General features: G+C 40.2%; 1 long non-coding RNA gene across 1 annotated transcript; it reads right to left on the bottom strand.

Annotated features, from left to right (window-relative positions):
* Positions 1 to 1,889: 1,889 nt before the first annotated feature.
* LOC135293708 (uncharacterized) lies at positions 1,890 to 19,213 on the bottom strand. Its single transcript, XR_010355813.1, has 3 exons — positions 11,799 to 19,213; positions 8,432 to 8,502; positions 1,890 to 7,347 (listed from the first exon to the last, which is right to left on the bottom strand). It is a non-coding gene; the product is annotated as an uncharacterized LOC135293708 (long non-coding RNA).
* Positions 19,214 to 19,277: the final 64 nt, after the last annotated feature.

Genomic DNA, 19,277 nt, shown 5'->3' with positions numbered 1-19,277 from the left:
CTCTTGAGTGAGTATGGAGACTGAGTAAAATAACTTCATCATGAAGAGTCTTGTGCCTGCTTCCAGACTTAGCCAAAGTAGGGAGCTAAGCAGCTGCTTTACATTTTAGTTATTTTGGGGTTTTATCTACTTGGTCTTGTTGATAAGCTTCCAAACAGGTTTCACCCAAGTTCATGGTCTATGACTTGAAATAGAGGCATTTCTTAGCAGTGATATGACCTTGTCTCTTGAGTGACTCAGCCACAGCAGACTTGCATCTGCAGAACACTGAGGACCTTCCTTGAGGCTCTGGTTTAAATCATCTCCTGAGGCACACCTCCTAAAAACACAGACTTGGTCAGGAGTACATGGCCTTTATCCAGCTCACCTGGACCCTGGCATCAGTGACTTACTGATAGTTACTGAGGATATCAGTCAATTTAGCCATGCCTGGTACTTAGAGAAACTTTTCAATGTCAGTTCCTTCATTCTTTGTCCATTTTGTTTCTTGCTCTTATAGAACCATTTGTTTGTTTGTTTGTTTGTTTGTTTTTCTTTTCAGTATGAACTACCTTATTCAAGAGTATCTTGGGCTTTGATGTACTGTACCTTCACTGTACCATCAAAAAGGTTTTGTACAGAAGTCTAAATCACCACTTTTCACAATTGTTTGGCTTTACTGACTTGAAGGGTTCAGATGAAACCTAGGGATTTCTCAGTGCCATCCCTCTTCCTCTGGGGAATACTGACAGTTATTCTGCAAGCAAGCCAAATAGATCTGTTTGCTTAAATGTTTTGTCTGGGAGTTAAGATGCTCTGTGTCTATTGACTTTGTTAATTTACCTTTATCCTGTGGGAGTCCTAAAAATTTCAGTTTCTCTTTAAAGGACTCCTGCAAAAACAATTAAAGTAATTAAAATTATCTCTGTTTGTGTTAAGGACCTGTTTTCCTTCCCTCCATGGCCCAAATAAGAGCTTCCTGTGATCTGAGTTCCAGCCAGGCATGTTGTAGGAAGGAGTTTTACTCCTTCAACCACAATTCCTTCTGTCCAACAACATGCTTTAGTAAAAAGCATTTAATGTCTTTTCTGACTTAATTAGTGATGCCTCCAAATGTCTCCTGATGAAAGTAAAACTGGTGTCAACACCAAAGTTGTAGTTTTGCTGAATGCTGTCTCAATTTCTGCTGCCATTGAATGGGAAGACTGTCAAGAAATTTAAAATAACTTGATGTGCTTAGTAATTATAGTGACAAATCTCAAAATTTCAAATGATGGATATTTGTCAGTCATCTGTACCCTCAGCAGTCAGTAGGTAAGTAAGCATCTTCTCAGCTGCAAACATACATAGGTTTTCACAGTAATCCAAAACACCTTGAACAGCATTTATAGGAAATGAAAAGCAGAAAAGGATTGTAAAATTAAAAATATGTTTATTTTTTCAGTTTGGAAAAGAAAAAAACAGTGAAAATAAAAGTGCACATGGCTAATATTTCTATCCCAATTAATTTCCAAACAAACTGAACTATGTCTTTCTATTATCATTTTAAGATGCATAATTTTGAAGTTCAGGAATCAAAAATAACTCATTTTCTCCATATCTCTTTGAACAATATAAGTTTTATAACAAACTAAACCAAATTACTTAAAACCAGAAAGGGTATTTCCTGTCTGCACCTCACAGTTCTCCTGCTTGTATTAACTCTGTCTGCTCTTTTCCCTTTCTGTGTCAGCCTGCATCAGTCCAGAAGGAACACCTTTGGAAGGATGTGCTTCTGGATCCAAAGTCTGGATATGGCTGCAAGAATCATAATCTTAATAACAGGAAATGGCTAAAGTTTCATTTTGATAGAGTGGTGTGCTCATCTGTGTTACCTATTGACAGAAATGGTATTTATTATGTGTCTCTGATATAAAAATATGTATGTATTTAACAAATTTGCATTTGTTAAAATGCAATAAAATTCAATAAGTTACAGATCTCCCTTTACTTTTTATGCAGATGGGATTATTCCTGTTGGTCTCACATTACTATCACAGAGTCTTTATAATATGAACATGAGAAAAATAGTTTCAGTAGGTCTTGTAACAAACATTAATTAAACAAGACCACACAACAGTCTCAAATCTCTAGGGTATTTTAGATGCAAAGAACTGTTCACAGATTGTCTTGATGAAAATATTTAGGATCTTGTTAAATCTAGGGAAAATTTTCTCACCTACACTCTCCTTCCTTACTGACAGCTTTTTTTTTTTTTTTTTTTCCCTCCCCCAGTCATACAGCATTCAACTCTAAAAATCACTATGCAGCTGGAGACCTCCCTGCAGCTCTGGTTGGAGTGCTGCTGATATCCTCTGTGCTTCTGCTGTCTTTGAACTTTTGTTGGCCAACCCTGTTGCCTTTCCAGCCATCCTGGACAAACTTAACATGGTTAGTTGTACATATTCAGACCAATTGCAGGAGCCCTGCTGATCAGCATATTCACAGGAAATCTGACATGTTTGAAAGATGCTGAGACTTTGGGACTAATCTTTTTGGCTGTGTCTTTTTGGCTGCAGATGTTGGCTGGGCTGTGTATAGACATGGGCCTCTTACATCTGGCATGTGCAAAGCTGTCAGTGCCCTTGTTGCTATAAAAAAAAAGAGTAAAATATGGCTTTGGCTGTCCCTTTGGCAGTGATAATAAATGACTGAAAATAAAAGGTGGGAAAAGCTGGGCTCACTGACTCTTTCCCCAGCACGTGGGATTCTGGAAGGACAGAGTCTGGCACTGCAGACAATGAGCTCATCACATAAAATGATGTTTTCTTGCAGCTTCAAGGTGAACTGGAGAGCATCTGGGAGGCTTAGCTGTTGACATTGGCATGTTTTCCTGTGATTTTCTGTTTTGAGGAGTCTGGAAAGCCAGTCTCTCCTTAAATATTAGATGTCTCAGAGTCACTTGATTATTTTTAGGGGTTTTGCACAATCCAAACTCCGAAATTTACAGATCAATCAGGTAACAGAATCGTGGCCACTTGACTTTGAAGCAGAGCACTAAAAATGCAGTCATTTTTATGCAAGCAACCGAAAAAGCACTCACAATTTTCAACGTTAGGGACTGCTGTTCTGATTTATTTCTTCAGAAAAGTATTATGACATATACAAACAGGTTCTTAATTTCTCAGCACAGCCTTATCACACTGAATGGTCTTAAAACCACATTGCCTTTGTTTTAGTAGAAGTCACTACAGAAATTGCTGTTAGGAGAAAACCTCTAACAGAACAAAGCTTGCTGCTCAAACATCAATTCATCAAAAATTTACAAAAAAGAGCTAATGATTTATTTAATCAACTCTTCTCTTCTTTAGATGTACTTAAAATCAGAAGACTACACATACTATGCTCACAGTAGCATAGCAAGTTGGGGTAACCTTCCTGTTCAAAACTGGGTCATTTATCACCTGACTAATTTCTGAAATCTCAGTAGAAGAAAACTGCACGAAACCTTACCAAAAGGAAACAGTATCACAATATACCTATTCCTAGGACAGCTTTTCTCTTCTGACATGAGCCTGTGCCTCAGCAGCTGCAGGTGACATACCACCACCCTGCAGTGGTACTCACCAGCCCACTGCTTTTACAGCTGCTGCAGGCCGATTGTCATTTGTACCTGAGGCAAGTCTGACTTGGCCATGTAGCTCGTAAGTCCACAGAGGGGTTTTAGGTGTTATGTTTAAGAGAATCACTAAATTAAAATCCCACTGCTCAATTTGAAAAATCCCTGTGCCAGCAGGATTCTAATTTGTTCAGGCACTTTGGTAGAAAACATCTGTTGGAAGTAGCTGGCATGATTGAAGGAGGGTATCAGAGCAGACTGCAAAATGTCACCTGCTACAGCAGGGTGGTCTTTTTCATATTTAAAAATACATGAATATGCCAGTGCCTCTCATTGCTATTCTGATATATCCCTATATTTAAGTGAGTTTCGGCTATGAAATGCAAATGATGACAATGATTTTCTGGTTATTTAAGTGCCAAAGGCTTTGCAGTGATATTGCAGGCACCTGAGCCTGGAATATCACTGATATTTCTAATTGAGACCTGAGCATGGTCTCAGTGTGTGCCTGATTCTCTTTGTCCTCAGTGCCATGCACAACATATGTAATATTGCAAATGGTTTCATCCTGCTCAAGGCTGAGACCTCTCACCTCTGTTTCTGCTGAAAGTGAAACATGGTCGGGCCATGCCAGAAGAATTTAAATTATATTCTGTCGTATTGAGCTTTATATAGTTACTTTAGTTTAGTAACTACTTTAGTTACTTTTATTTTAAGTGCAGTGGTGTAGTCATGCAGCTATGCATATCCATAAAAGTGGGCTCCATTTAACAGAATAAAAGCTTGGAATGCTGGCTTTGTTAATGAATTAAAGTTTATTGTGAGGAATACTTAAGCTTTACATGTTCTAATATAAAGTGCAAATTTAAAGGATAGTAAGTGACAGCGCCATAGCAGATAGTGTGTTGTTACAGATAAGGCATGAAGGTAGGATTTGGGCTATCTGGATGCAATTGCCTTTTCTTTTATACTGAATTACTGCATGACTTGGGACCAATTTGAGCCTCTCAGCATTTGTTTGTGTTAATCTTGACTGGGAATACTACTGTAATGAGTGTAATACAGACAAATACATAGCTCTTTGCAAGAACCGAAAACACTATTATCATTAAAAGAACACAACACAAATATCCAGGTTTCAGGGTAAATTGGAAATTCAGTGCTCCTCTAGCCACACCATCTGCTCAGGCCTAAAGGCAGAGCAGGCTGGTGTAGTATCTAGAGATAAAACAATTTGTAGCACAGGGGAATAAAAGCATCTCTGCAGTGGACATATTAAGCTGCTTTTTTTCACATTCTAATCTGTTAATCATGCACAGGGCTTAAGTATAGCTCAAGGCAGACCAGACCTTGAATGATTTAATTTTGTGCTATTTATTGAACTGGATTTAATTTGAAGATATGTTGTTACCCACTACTCAGCAGTTCTTAAAAAAATGCATGTCCATAATGAGATTTCTGCCATGAATCAGGGATTGTGTGTTTAAAATGGGTCACGGGGCTGGTCTTTCCAGGCTCCTGTGACAGCAGCTGCACTTACAACAGTCATGCAGGTTAACCTTTGCAGGATTCACTTGAGGGGCAGATTTGGGGGCACTCCTTTTAAAGCAGTACCTACCACCCTTGTGGTTTTTTTCATTTTTATTTGCTTAAAGCAACTGCAGCCAGCAGAGGAAGCAGACAATAAAAATTAAAAGAGAGAGTCACAGTTGGAGGTGAGGGCATGGAGTTGTAAATCTGAACTGAACTGAAGGGGACAGGCCCCAATTTCAGAAACTGCAAAGGGTTAGGATGCTGAGAATCCATAAATGTGGTCTAGCACTTGTAACACTTTTTTGGCCTAGCGTTTGTAACTGCTGATATCACAGCAAATCTGAGAGGGAAAGAAACAATCAAACATGTAAATATGCCTTGGGATGAGGTGAACAAACAGCAAAATATTGTAGACTATTAAAGTGTGCTGAAAAGAAGTATCTATTAATTTTAAAAATTTTGCTTTTATAGTTTCTGGAGAGCTGTGGGCTCCTCCTGTGATGTTTTTACCAGAAAAGCATTCATTGATGATTTTTTCCCCCTGTGTATTTGTGTGAGTGACTTTAGAGTTGAATGCATCAAATACCAGCACTGGCCTGGCCTGGAGATGCTGCACTTGTTCAGGGTAGAGTCTGATAGACTGGAGGCATTGCAAGATCTGGGACAAAGTGATTTCAAATTGATTGGTGTCCACACCATATCCTCGCTGAGGTAGTGCACAGGAGTCCATGTTGTTTAAGATTTACTCCTAGTTTGCATTGATCATGCTGTGACATCTGCTGCTGTTCTTTAACTCATCTCATACATGGGACTTGGAGGTGCTGACCAGCAGCAAAGCCTGTCTGCCCCTTCAGGACAGCAATTGTTGGCAGTTGTGAGCATGGCACATTCCTTTGGCCAGGAACATGAGGAAATACTTCTGTAAGGAACTAAAAAACTAAGCAGCACTATACTAAAATATTAAATATGCCTGTTAGATCATCTATTTCCTTGCCACATAAGCCAGTCTGCTTCATTTAGCACAGTAAAAGATACAGATATTACCTTTCATGATTACCTGATTTCAAACTGGATAGCAAAGTGAGGAATCAGATTCCCTCATGAACTAACTGTATCAGAAAAGTAGCAAAGAGGATGAATATAAAATTGCCAATGCCAACTTAATGCATTCCTTTTTCTCTCTCTATCTGACTGTGTTTTGGAGTCAGACAAGGAATAATTTCAACAGTCACCAAAAATTCTGACATTTTGTTTGTCTTTCTTCTCCTTCTCTCCTTCATTTTCTCTTTATCATGATCCTGGCTTGCTTAACAAAACTTATTTATCTAGTAAATGTACACTTTTGATATTGTCACTGTACACCCATGTATCTTCCTTGGATTTACTCATAAAATCCTCAAGACTGAAAATACTGAAAAGAGAAAGGGCACATAAAGTAATATAAACCTTTTCTTCTGAACAGGCATTAGTCCAATACAGCTGCCATGGAAGTCCACCTGTCCAAACTACCTGCTATTACTCAGTAGTGTTTTGGGCAAGTGAGAAGGGCTACTTCTCTTAGTTGTTTTGGTTTTAGTTTTTTTGGTTGTTTTTGTTTGTTTGTTTGTTTGTTTTGTTTTGTTTTGTTTTGTTTTGTTGGTGTCTTTGTTTTAGTTTCTTTTTTTTTTGGTTGTTTGGTTTTTCTTTCCAAAATTCATTAAAAGTACGGAGGAATTTTTAAGGGTTTTTTGGGGGGGTGGGAATTATGGCCATGACAGGTCAAGATGCTCCTGGAGGGCCTAGACAATTACATTAAAACACAAATCTAAAGAATACTGAAAACCAAATCCTGTGATGATTACAAAATGTATTACATTTCCTCTGTAATACAATCAGCCTATGGGCAGTTGGATGCTGTATCTGACAGCAGTTACAGAGGAGCATTTTCTTTTCTTCACACCTCCATAATTCTTCACACCCCACCAGCCCACTTTAATCTCAGGCTCATAAATGGCTTGGAGATGATTCTACTAACTCCTCTGAGTTAATCTATTTCCAGAAACTAGTGGCAGAATGAGGCTTTCAGGCAAATAACGTGATCTTTTCCCAGTTAGTTTCTTCTGTGGCCATCACAGTCTCCTCAGAAACATGCCATTTTTGTTGTTTCCTTTTCCTATGGCAGCTGCATGTTTATTCCCTCCAGCCCGAGGCACTTTATATTCCTCAGTGGCTTGGACATCAGTTCAGCGCCTGTTTCTCTGTCCACAAGTGATAAAAACATTATTTAGTAGTTGGTTGAGTCTCAAGAGTCACAGTTTCAGCTGATCTCTTCTTAAAAATGTCTAACCGTACACAAATCAATATCTTAACAAAATTAAGGCTGTCAGTAATAAGACAGACACTTCAGTAAGTCTTCGTTTGCTTTTCTGACTATCACTTAATGAGCCTCTGCACATACTCTCTTGTCAAAGTTTGCATTTTTTTCACACAGAAGAATAAATTAAGGGATAATATCACTGACCCCTCACACCCATCCTCCTTTCATTTAAAATGCTGTGAAAGACTGGACTTATAGCTACTTTGGATCACCTGAGGGGCAGCTGCCTTTGGCTGCTCTAATTTTACTTGTTGAAAATTGGCCTGAACTTCACAGAATGGCTGAGGCTAGAATGGACCTGGTAAGTCTTCCGGTCCAACACTCACTTAATCTTCTAACTTGTTTTTGTGCATTTGTGTAGGAAACATTTGAGGCTGAGCTGATCACCCTGTCTACCCTCCTCAGGCTCTGGAGAGAGAGTGGCAATCTCAAGGTGCACTTTGTTTGCACATGTACCAGGTTTTGAATGGGATGAATCATGCCCAGAAACATCTGTTGCTCTCAGCTGACTGCAGAGAGAGACCAATGCCAAAGCAGATGTCTGCACTGGGAATATAGAATTGGAGCAGATTTATTCTCTCTCATCTTTGTATTTACCTTTTAAACTCTCCTGACACAGCTTTATGAACCCTTTGTGTTCAGCTTACTGCTGAGCTAGAAAATTTCACCCATGAAGACAGGGTTAAATCTGCATTGCCCTGTCTGAACTAGTTCGTATTTTATAAATGTTTTGAAATTCCAGCTAAGTGATGGCAGACTTTGGCCGTGCATCTTCAGATCTGGTGATTTCTTGCTAGAAGTCCTTAAAGAAATCAAAAAGGCTTCTGTGTATTGTCCATATATGTCAGAGAGGACAAATAGAGTCCAAGAAATCTCTTGGTGGGCAAAGTGGAAATGGGTACTATCACACTTTAGGTATGTCCACTCCTACTTACACTCAGGCATACCTTCAGTAATTTACTTACCTCTTTCAGCCATGTCACTTTTTTCTGACTCATGAAAGACAGAGTCGGGTGCTTCTTCCTTTTTCACCACCCTTTAAATAAGAACAATCTGTTTCTATTTGTATTACCTTGAAATAACTTAATTTGCTAAATACACTGAGCAATATCCCCATCCCAGATGTAACTTGTGCACTTAACCCAAGTAATTGCTTTCTGGCAGCCTTCTCTAAGAATCTGGTTTCTCTTTGCCAAAGAGAGAGCGTATTTCCTGCCCATGGGAGGAAGTTTCCAGTATTTTAAACTAGAAGTGTCCTGTGGGGTTCATACCCTTAGACTGAAGGAAGCAAGATCCTCTTCCTGCCCCCAGGCTCTTTGTGACTCCCGCCTACACACAGATCAGATTCACAATATGAGAGGTGCATGTCCCAGCCTGTGCAGTGTGAGCTGGGCTAGTGCTGCTTTCTGCTGGAAACCCACATCCAGCAAAGCAAAGCTCTCCTCAGCCTCTCTGTGCTTTTTCCACTCTCTTCTGTTGTAGTATCAACTTCATAGTGTTTTGTATGCAAGAATTCAATTTCTGCATTTGTTTAAATGACCAACTTGAGCTTGTTTGATAAGAACTTTCAAGTACCTGAATATCTGCCTGCCCTCAGGTATCAGATCATCATATTTCACAGTGCTGAGCTTCCTTACCTTATTTCTAGAATTCTCAGAAGCTGAGAAGCCCGTTTATTGTCTGCTTCTTGGTCGAGAACTTCATTGCATTGTTGACTGATTTTCTTGCTCTTTGTTATAGTTTTTCTATTTCAATTTAGTTTCTTCCTTTTTTTTTTTATCATGTTTTATCTAGCCAGGATTAAACTGGCTTCTTTCCTAGCTTAACTTGCTTGGAAGGCATCACCTCTTTCATAGCTTCTCCTTGCACAACTTCCTTCCAGAAGGTAGCAGGAAAGTCTAATTTAAGCACGTGTAGCTTAATGCCTAGGTGCAATCTAGTGGATATTTGTTATATTGCTCTCCTTTGAAGTCATGCCACCTGAACTATTGCCAGCTTCTGCTGAAAGGATTTACCAAGCCAGGTGACAGCTGCCAGATGACCAGATGAAAAGCAAAATAAATTAAGAAACTAGAAAGTAGATACAGAAAACAAACAAAAGAAACAGAGCAACCACAAACTTCACTGGCTATCTGTTTTTAAGGAGATTCTCAAGGTCCTCTCCTTGTTTTGCTCAGCCAGGAGCTGCCAGGACATGTCTGCAGCTGGCTGGAGTCAGGAGCTGATTCCCTTGACAAGCCGTGTGCTCTGGCATTATCCCCTGAGCTACAACCTGCTGTTTAGAGCAAAGCTTTTCCAATGAATTTCTTCGGCACACTGGTGATTCAGCTGAATATAAACACTCTTCTGGAGACATCCTGTATCCCACGGTCATGACACTTCAGTTCTAAACACAGTCCTAATTTATGACTGCCCAATTTGTGAAACACTGTCTCAGATAGCATTAGCCTGTGATCTTGCCACTGTGCTTTGGAGAGTCCAGGCTGGCCACCTGGCCTGCCCTCTGTTAGTATCAGCTTACCAATAGATGGGTCAATTACCTTGTGCAAATGTCTCCCTTTTGACAAAGAGGCTAAACAGGACCTGAATTTAAGAGAATCTAAGCTCATAAATTTTCTATATTGCAGGCCTCAACAGCTACTTATTTTATGGCTGTTTCGATGAGAACAAGAAACATAGCTTGCAACTAGCTTTAGACAGTGAGTAATTACCATAAATTGTGGATTATTACCATTACAGCTTGCAGGGTCCCTTTTCTGCTAACAGGAAGATGACAAGTTCGAAGGGGCTTGTGAATTTGAAAGTGATAAAATGAGGTGCTCTTCCTCTAAAGGATTAGAGTTTCATCTTAGAGTTATAAAGAAGAACTAAGTCCAATTAAATTACCCAGGTGTGCCAGCCTCAGAAGGGAATTCATGCATATACAACCAGGCAGGGCAGGAATGGCTTGTCTTCAGACAAGTTAAGCCCTTGTGGGACTTACAGGAGTAACAGTTACTAAAGTATACCTGATCATAAGAACAACCTACAATATACTCAGGAACCTGCAACCCTTTTACAGCTTTTCTGCTGCCTGTGGCAGTGAAAAATGTGTTTCAAAATTGTTAGGACATATCACAGCAAATTATGGCAATTCCAGACAGATTAAAATCTTTCTCTGAAACCTTGCAGAACTAAGCATTTGCTCCCCCAAACCCTTAACTCTCAGAACTGCTTCACCCATAAGCATGCTAAGAGTATGAGGATTTTTATTATATAAAAATAATCACAGCTAGGAACTTGCACAAAAAATAGCAGAAAAAAAATAGAAAATAACTTGACAGAAGCTCATCCATATCCAACTCCCTTTCTGTGTTTTCCAGATGGCATCCATATTATCACTTGTTATGGAAGTCATATTGATGATGTCCTAAATCTGTCTTTCAATTGTCTTGCTGTGCTTGATGGTGATGTGGGCTTGTCCTAGTTAGAATTCTTAATATTGTAAGAAGAATCTTCTCTGAGGATTTCCTAGGATCATTTACTTTGGAATAAATGAGTCTTTCTTAATAGGTACCCTAATGGTTTTCCATGTCCCCTCAATAAAAATGTATGAAGTCTGAAAGCATATATTTCTGAGAGACATTAATTTATGAAGGTGATTTGTTGCTTAGACATTCATTGCTCATTGCCTATATAGATAAGTGAAACTATTTTTTCTTGCTGTTCCTGTAATACGATGAAATCAGGTGTTTTGGAATGCATCTAGCAATATATTTTGATTTCTTTTCTTGACGTACACATTTTTTATTTGCATTGAGTAATATTTTCAACAGATCACGGCATTCATAATAATTAAGATAATCCAAAGGAATCCATCTGCTCACTACAGTAACCCTCTATCATGGCTAGCAGGGCAGAAACGATACTGCAGTTAGGGTGAGGTGCATCACACTTCTAACTCTGGCAAAGTTAGCACTGGCAGGTGCCATGCTCTGTGAGTACAGCCTGTGCCCAAGCTAGGAAGGTCTACCAGCACCTAAACTGCCACACCTAAGCTCACCACCTTAGTCCATGTGGAGACAGACCACAAGTGGAAGGGATCATGGAATCATGCATGCCATGCCTATAAAGAAACACTTCAGTGTTGTATTTGGGCTCCTTGCAGCACTGTGTTCCCCAGTGCAGCTGGAGGGTGCTCTGGACACATCTGGGTGAGTTATGTGTAGGAACCTATTTGAACCTGATGGGTTCCTGTCACTCACTTGGGTTCAGAGTCATGGGGAAGTGTCTACGTTGTCCCTGGACTTTGATTCCCAGGGCAGTGTAGCCACATTCCTGTCTGGTACCAACCTGTACATCCTTGTGCCTGCAGAACTCTTCTGTGTCAGACCAGGAGAGAGTGGCAAGCAGACCATGGACCTTGCAGCTTCTCCTTGTGGCCTGCTTAGCTGCTCTGTACAGAGCTCAGGACATTTTTTAGAAACTGCTTATCTTCACTTGTTTTGCTTTTATGAAGCTTCCTTCAGTCTCCTTTCTTCTGCTGCTTCCTGTTAAGCTGTTTCTCTCTTGCTGTTATTTTCCCAGCTTTATCAGTAGTTCTCTCATGTTTTTACATATTTTCATTTTCACAGCTGCTGGTATGAAACTGAAGCAGCTCTTCAGATGTTGAAAACTGAATGTTTCTGTCTTTTATGCTGAAACATTGAGTGTTTCTTTTACCAGTGGGCTACTGAAGAGGTGTTTATTGGCCCTCTCTACTTCAATGAGTTTCCACTGACATGCCAGTGTTATGACTATGTTTGGCAACCAATGGGGCATGTACATTTGCCAGTAATAGTTGGATTTTCCTCAAGTGTCTTTTTGCAGCACACTCTGGAGAGTTTCAAGGCATTTTACATATCTGGAAGTAGAGCTCCGTGAACCAACAGTGTATTCACAGCAACATCTAACTTCATCATTCACCATTTGGACTAGACACAGAACCAGTCCAAACATGCCCAAGACTTTAACACCATTGTTATTTTGCATTAGAACTGTTACCTAGTCATCCCTAAAGACCTCAAGGAACACATGCTGTAGCAAGCTATAACAAGAACCTTCACCTTTACTATTTTTGAAATAGGTTTTCATTACTCTATGTTTGCTTTTTGTTTTTCTGGTATAGAAACTCTAGTAGTTTTTACACTGAGTGGTTTTCCCTGCATCAATGCTTCTGTTTCCAACAGCACTGAGGCAGCCCTGCCAGGTTTCTGTCACAAAAATTCTGGAAGTTGATGACAGTGATTTTTGATGTATAATTTGCTCAAACTGAGCCACCTGTTAACAGTAATTTTAAGGATATTAAAATTTCTCTATTTTACCTGAAATTTTGCCAGTTTCTCTCATTAATTTCATATTGTTCAATTCAATTATCATTACTGGTGTGATCTACAAGACTTTTTAGGGCTTTGTTTTCTTCTGCATTTTGCAAGAGGCCATTGCATTCTCCATATTAAGCTGACCTCTTGCTGAGGCCAGCTTGGCTCCCAATAGCTTTTTTCTCAGTGTTTTATGCAATGGGACATCCTCCAAGCATAGAAGTGGTTGGATACAGACAAAAATATAATCCTCTCTAGCCACAGAGCTACCTGGGGTTTATCTCTTGGGTATGATATGCTAAAAACATTAAAACATTTCCCAAATCCTCCTTGTTGATTGTGTCTTTTTTGGGAATACTGTAAGAGGTCATGGTGGGCAAATTCTGGTCTCATAACTCTAGCCTCATAACTCTTTCCTCATAACTCTCATGGGAAAATGTTTAAGTAACTGGATAAACATACCTCCCCTGCTTCTCCTCAAAGTATATAATTTATATCCTTTATACTCAGTCATAGACCAGCTGGATTGTCCTGGGTTAGCTGAGTTAATTTGCTTCAGAGCAGCCAGTTTAGGGCTGTGTTTTGGAATTGTACAGGAAACAGTGCTGATTACACAGGGATGTTTTCCTTATCTCTGAGCAGCGCTTACCCAGAGCCAAGGCCTTTTCTGCCTCTCATCCCACCCCATCAGCGAGGAGTATGAGGGTGCAAAAGGAGGCCCAGCTTTCCTGGAGATGACAGAACACCTGCCTGATGATGGGAAGCAGTGAATTAATTCTTTATTTGGTATTACTTTGCTTGTGTGTGAGGCTTTCGCCTTCCCTAATAAGCTCTGTTCATCCCAACCCACATGTTTTCTCACTTTTACACTTCCAATTCTCTCCTCCATCCCACCAGGGGAAAGTGAGCAAGCAGCTAAGTGGGGTTTAGCTGCTGGGTAGTTAAACTGTGACATAGATGAAGATTCCTAGTTCCCTGATAATCTAGAAAAATGGGCTAATAAAACCTTCATAATTTATAGAGTTTATCCGAATTTAGCATCTCCAGAGGGATGTATTTGCTAAATTCAGCAAAAGGCATAAGCCAGCTGTACTGTAAGGCATAAAGCAAATGCTAATTAGTCTGCAAAACTGCAGTCATAGTCTAATGCAAATAATGATTTTTCTGTAGTGATGTGCTACCTGCACAAGTTGTGCGACTAAACTGTATTCAGGCATCAATTTCATCCCCACCCTGGCAAAAGGTTTGGGTGATATATGAATGTGGGATTTTATGCAGATTATTTGATTTTAAAAGGAAAACTCAGGAAGGATCTTAGTCTTCAGCACTGTTCTTTGTATCAAAAAGAAAGCTCAGAATTCTGCTTTCTTGAACATACAGATAATCAGAAAAATTGACAATTTTTGTCACCAATCTCCTTCTCACCAAGCACCCCACAAATATCTCTTCTCAGGGTTGTATGGTTCAGTCTGTTTAGACTGTTCTGAGGTCTGTCTACCTCTTTCATCACCTGGACTATCTCTCAACCTTTCAAATGTCACTAGATCAAAACAGTTCTTAGATGCCCAGCGTAATTCCTGAGAAACTTCTAAGCATCTATCATTTTTCTTCCTTTTAGGCAGAGATATTTACCAGGGGTAGAAAGCTGCCTTAATCTCTGCTGCCAGCACAGGTAAAGGAACTTGCAATTTTCTTGCAATTATCTCAAATAAAAAATGAAGGATTCTTCCAATTATTTCAATGTGCTTCACAGAGTCACAGAATATACTGAGCTGGAAGGGACCCAAAAGGACCATCAAGCCCAACTCCTGGCCCTGCAAAGAACCATCCCCAACAGTCACACCAAGTGCCTGAGAGTGTTGTTCAAACACTTCTTTGGACTCTGCCAGGCTGGTGCTGTGGCCACTGCCCTGGAGACTTGTTCCAGTGCCTTCACCCTCCAGGTGAAGAACCTTTTTCTAATATGCAGCCTAAAGCTTCCCTGACACAACTTCAGGCCATTCCCTTGGGTCCTATCACTGGGCACTTCTATTAAAGTAATATTAAATTACCAGCTTTCCAACAAGTTAGCCTATTATATAGCAATTACATCACTTGCTCTATGTTCATTAGAAATTTGCAGCTCAAGGACAAGCTAAATTAATTTCTTGTACTTCATTTTTTCTTGAATGTCATCCATTCACTGTTTTATCTATGTCTGCACATCAGTGCAGCTGACAAAACCAAGCAACCATACCACTACACAAGTCATAACTTTTCTGCAAATAGGAATAAAATAACAACACTTCCAGAATGATGTCATGGGTGGAAACTTAAGACAGTGCACTTATAATGAAAGTAAAAAATCAAGACAGTTCTAGAAGAGCAATATATTTTTAGTTAGAAAGGGTACAATGAAAGACAAAAGCATCTACTCTTTTTCTTGTTTTGGAAAAGAATAAAGCAGTGCATGGTAAAACTGTCTAGGGGAGTTAAATGGGTAGGGAAAATGAAGAAATCAGAATGAGTATGGCTGTGACAAGCTCCACAAACTGAAACATTTGTTACCATTTGTGGAGGTCAAGCTTGCTTCCCACAAGGGATTAAAAGAATGGTTCCCCAGCCTAATTTACAAATAGATAAGAAAATCTGGGACCAGGGCAACTCCATTCACCTTTTGCAACAATATTAGTGAAGGAAAATGTACTATATCCAATTAAAAAGTCAGAGTAAAGCATTATCATTTCAGCAAAGAGGTGAAGATCCAGTTTCACTAAGCTACAGCCTGATAGCTGAAATGTAACTATTCAGTAACACTAGAGATCACAGAATATCTTGAGTTGGAAGGCACCCATAAGAATCATCAAAATCCAACACTTGGCCCTGCACAGGACAGCCCCAGGAAGCACATCATGTATCTGAGGGCATTGTTCAAATGCTTCTTGAACTCTGGCAGATAGTTCAATACTCTAAGAATTTGCTGTTCAGGAGAAGATAGTGATAGTTGGGATATAACAGGATTCCTGTGTCCTGTGACTGAGTCTTCCATGAAATCAAACACAAGGTATTACAGCTACACCTACTGCCCTGATGGGATGGATCACACAAACCTAAGCTGAACCTCATACCAAATCTTTACCAGTCTTGCACAAAAATGTTTTGGATTTACAATTAATGATACTCTAAACTAAGGCCCTGAAATGTCTATTTAAACATACATCCAACTACCAGGAAGTGCAAACCATTATAAAATGTAGACTTAACATCAGCCTCAGCATTTTTTTTTAAATCTGTCCTACATTTGGTTGCGAAACTCCATCAGATGAAGAATTGAGTTCAAGAAGCTAGAGTGCACTTCAAAGATACTGTGGTAGAAAGTTATCAGATGCCCTCCTTCCTGTTAAGGATAAAGATCAGTTGCTTTTCAGAGGCAATTTTGCATGAGTTCTAGTGTAAACCATGAGCTATAGCCTTCTGTAATATTCAGTCACCTGGACTGATTTTTGCACGACCATAAAAAGGCAACTCAGCACACCAGTCTCATATATCCTAAAGGTGGTGTTAAAGTGAAGTAAAGCCACAACAGTGTTCTGTAACCCTCCCTGCCAGCCAGGTAATTATTTAATGACTGTTTCTATAGATTCACTCCACCTCCATCCTTAAAATCTTAAGTACTTCTTCAAACACAGTGTTTTAAATATGCCATCCATCTGTTCTGTGGAATTCACCCAAAGTTTTGTTGGTAACAGAGGTGTGAACAGTGATGCATGAAGCATGAACTCCTGTGGCTGGCTTGTTGAACAATCCCCTGCAGCCTGATGGGTTTCACTTCATGCACTCCTTTACCTGCCTTAGAATGCTGCTTGGCAAATTGGCTCATCAGCTGGGATTGAAAAGCAGAGAAGAGGCTGCCTGCTCAGAGCAGTTTCTCTGAAGGACAAACAGTTCACCAGAAGGTTCGCATTGTAATTCCTCCAACATGTGACTCGACACAGGTGACATTGTAAAATGGCATTACAAAAAGGGACACATCTCCCAAATATAATCTAATCCTATGAGGAAGGAGGATTTTATTTGAAATACTTCTAATTCATAGCAGTGTGAGACGGAAGGACAGTTGGGTGGGAAGAGATGGTTACCACATGAAAATAAAGGAGTAAAAAAGTAAAGTATTAAGCTTCCTAGTATTAAACCTTACTTAAAAACCCAGTTTAAATTTGCTTCTAGAGCAGGTTTTCATGCCTTCTCCCTGCTCAGTGCTCCCTCCCCGAGCTGAAATCAAATACCAAGCCTTGCTACTCTAAACTGCTAAAACAAAAATAGAAATGAGGCTTGTGACGAGGAAAAAAAGGAAAAGATTTTGTAGCGTTAAAGCCTTTTATGACTGAGGCAGCACAGATGTTATACATTTGCCCCAGCCCTGGCATCCTGTTTTGAAAACCAGCAACAGATTTCTGATTTACCAGTCCCAAAGGGTGTACTTCCATTGCCTGGAGGCTTTCCACTGCCTGGGATTGTGGTTCTTCCCTCACTTCTGGACACCTCCAAAGGAATGGATCAGTGAATTGATCAGAGTTAAACCTCCTAGCAAAACAGAAACAAGACTATTTTTAACTTATTCCCTGTTTCGTTTCACCATGCTGCTCCACAGACAGCACAGCTGAGGGTGTGGTCCGAGGGGAAATGGACTTGTACAAGACAGCTGGGAAGCAGGAAACTTTTCAGACACCACTGTCATTAAAGTCCATGTTTGATGATACTCAGCTTGTGACAAAGCAGCTGCTAAGACCTTCTCACTGCAAAAATATCACTATTTCTTTTGTGATGGTATGCTGAAATAGGTGGTTGCCACACTCCTCTCACCACAAAGGGCACAGGTGACACACACATATTCTTGTTGTGCTGCAAAGCCTGGAACTTCCCCTCTGAACAGTGACTGCAGGGGTAGCACAGGTATGCTTAAATACACAGGAGATAAGTGATAACCACAATCATGTTGTATAAGGAGCACTTGAAGTCTTAGTATATAATAATTTTGTTTAAAAGCCAATCACAGTATTCCAATTATTAATTATTACTGGACCAACCATTGGAGTGTCTGCCGACTGTGCAGACCATTAGTTAAAATATAGAATAAAATATATACAAATTATGTTTGGCTTTATATATAAATATATATAAATTAGGGCTGATGTCAACTAAAGAGTAAAAAGAAAAGATTGCTAGTACTCTAATGTGGACAACATGGGCAACGTCAAGAAGAGATTAAGGAACACCAGTAAAGTTTTAGAGACTTTTCCTTTGAATGTTCATTAAGTTAAGGCTTTGTAAGAAAGGAGCAGAGACCCTCTGAGCTCATGTTCATGCTGAGCACTCTGCCACTTCCTTGCAGTTCTGCTTCTCAACCCTAAGGCAGGTTGTAGCCTACCCAGACAAAAACATACTAGTATTTCTTAATATGCCCTAACTTATAAGAATTTCAAAGTTATTTTATCTTAACCACTACATTTCTACATAATTCTTCACATCATGTTAGTACATTAAATATATTATAACTTCATTAGGGCATTTCTGAGGCCTTCTTCCTACCACTTCTGATCCACTACTGGCTACTGTTTTCATTGTGTTAATGGAGAAGAGGAATAAAAAATGTTGGTGAGGTAGATTACAACCCAGTAATAATTGATTAGATCAAGAAGGACGAAGCCCAACAGTGAATGATAGAACAACTTCAGCAATGCAGGGATTGTTACAGGAACTGAACAAAAATACAATTTCCCACTGATTTGGCTACTTTATGTCCAGAAGGAATTCCATAGCCAGGCTGTTGATCTTGCATTTGTCTAAAACCACATGAAAAGACAAAAGCATTTTAAACTGCTCAGCAAAGGCTTGACATGGAGCTGGGAGTTTCCCACTGCCCTCCTGATGTCGCTGCTCAGGACCTGTGTACAGAACATCCACCAGCAGTGGTTTCTCCAGCTGTGCAAAAGCAGAGATTCAGCCAGGGAGGAACACCCGGGTTCTTATTCGGATGAGTAATCATTCTAGAAACAGTATAGTCTTAATCTGCACTAGGGGAAGTTCAGGTTGGACATTAGGAGGAATTTCTTCACAGAAAGGGCGATTAGATATCGAAATGTGCTGCCCAGGGAGGTGCTGCAGTCACCGTCCTGGAGGCGTTTAAGGAAAGGCTGGACACGGCCGGTCTATGGACACGGTGGCGTTCGGTCACAGCTCGGGCTCGGTGACCTCAGAAGGCTCTTCCAACCGAACTGATCCTGTGATCAGTCACAGTAGTTACTGATGCCGGGTGATCCAATGGGCGTTTCGGAAGAGTCATTTCCCTGACAGGGGGATGCTGAAGCAGCCGGGCCGGACCGGGGGTCCCGAAATGCCCGCGGGTGCCGAAATGCCCGCGGGTGCCGACCTCCCTTCCCACCGCGCCCCTCACGCCCCGCCCGCCCCTCCGCCACGCGCATGCGCGGCGCAG

Source organism: Passer domesticus, chromosome 2, assembly GCF_036417665.1.
Source record: "Passer domesticus isolate bPasDom1 chromosome 2, bPasDom1.hap1, whole genome shotgun sequence".
Lineage (NCBI taxonomy): Eukaryota > Metazoa > Chordata > Aves > Passeriformes > Passeridae > Passer > Passer domesticus.
This window is presented reverse-complemented; position numbering and strand designations above follow the sequence as displayed.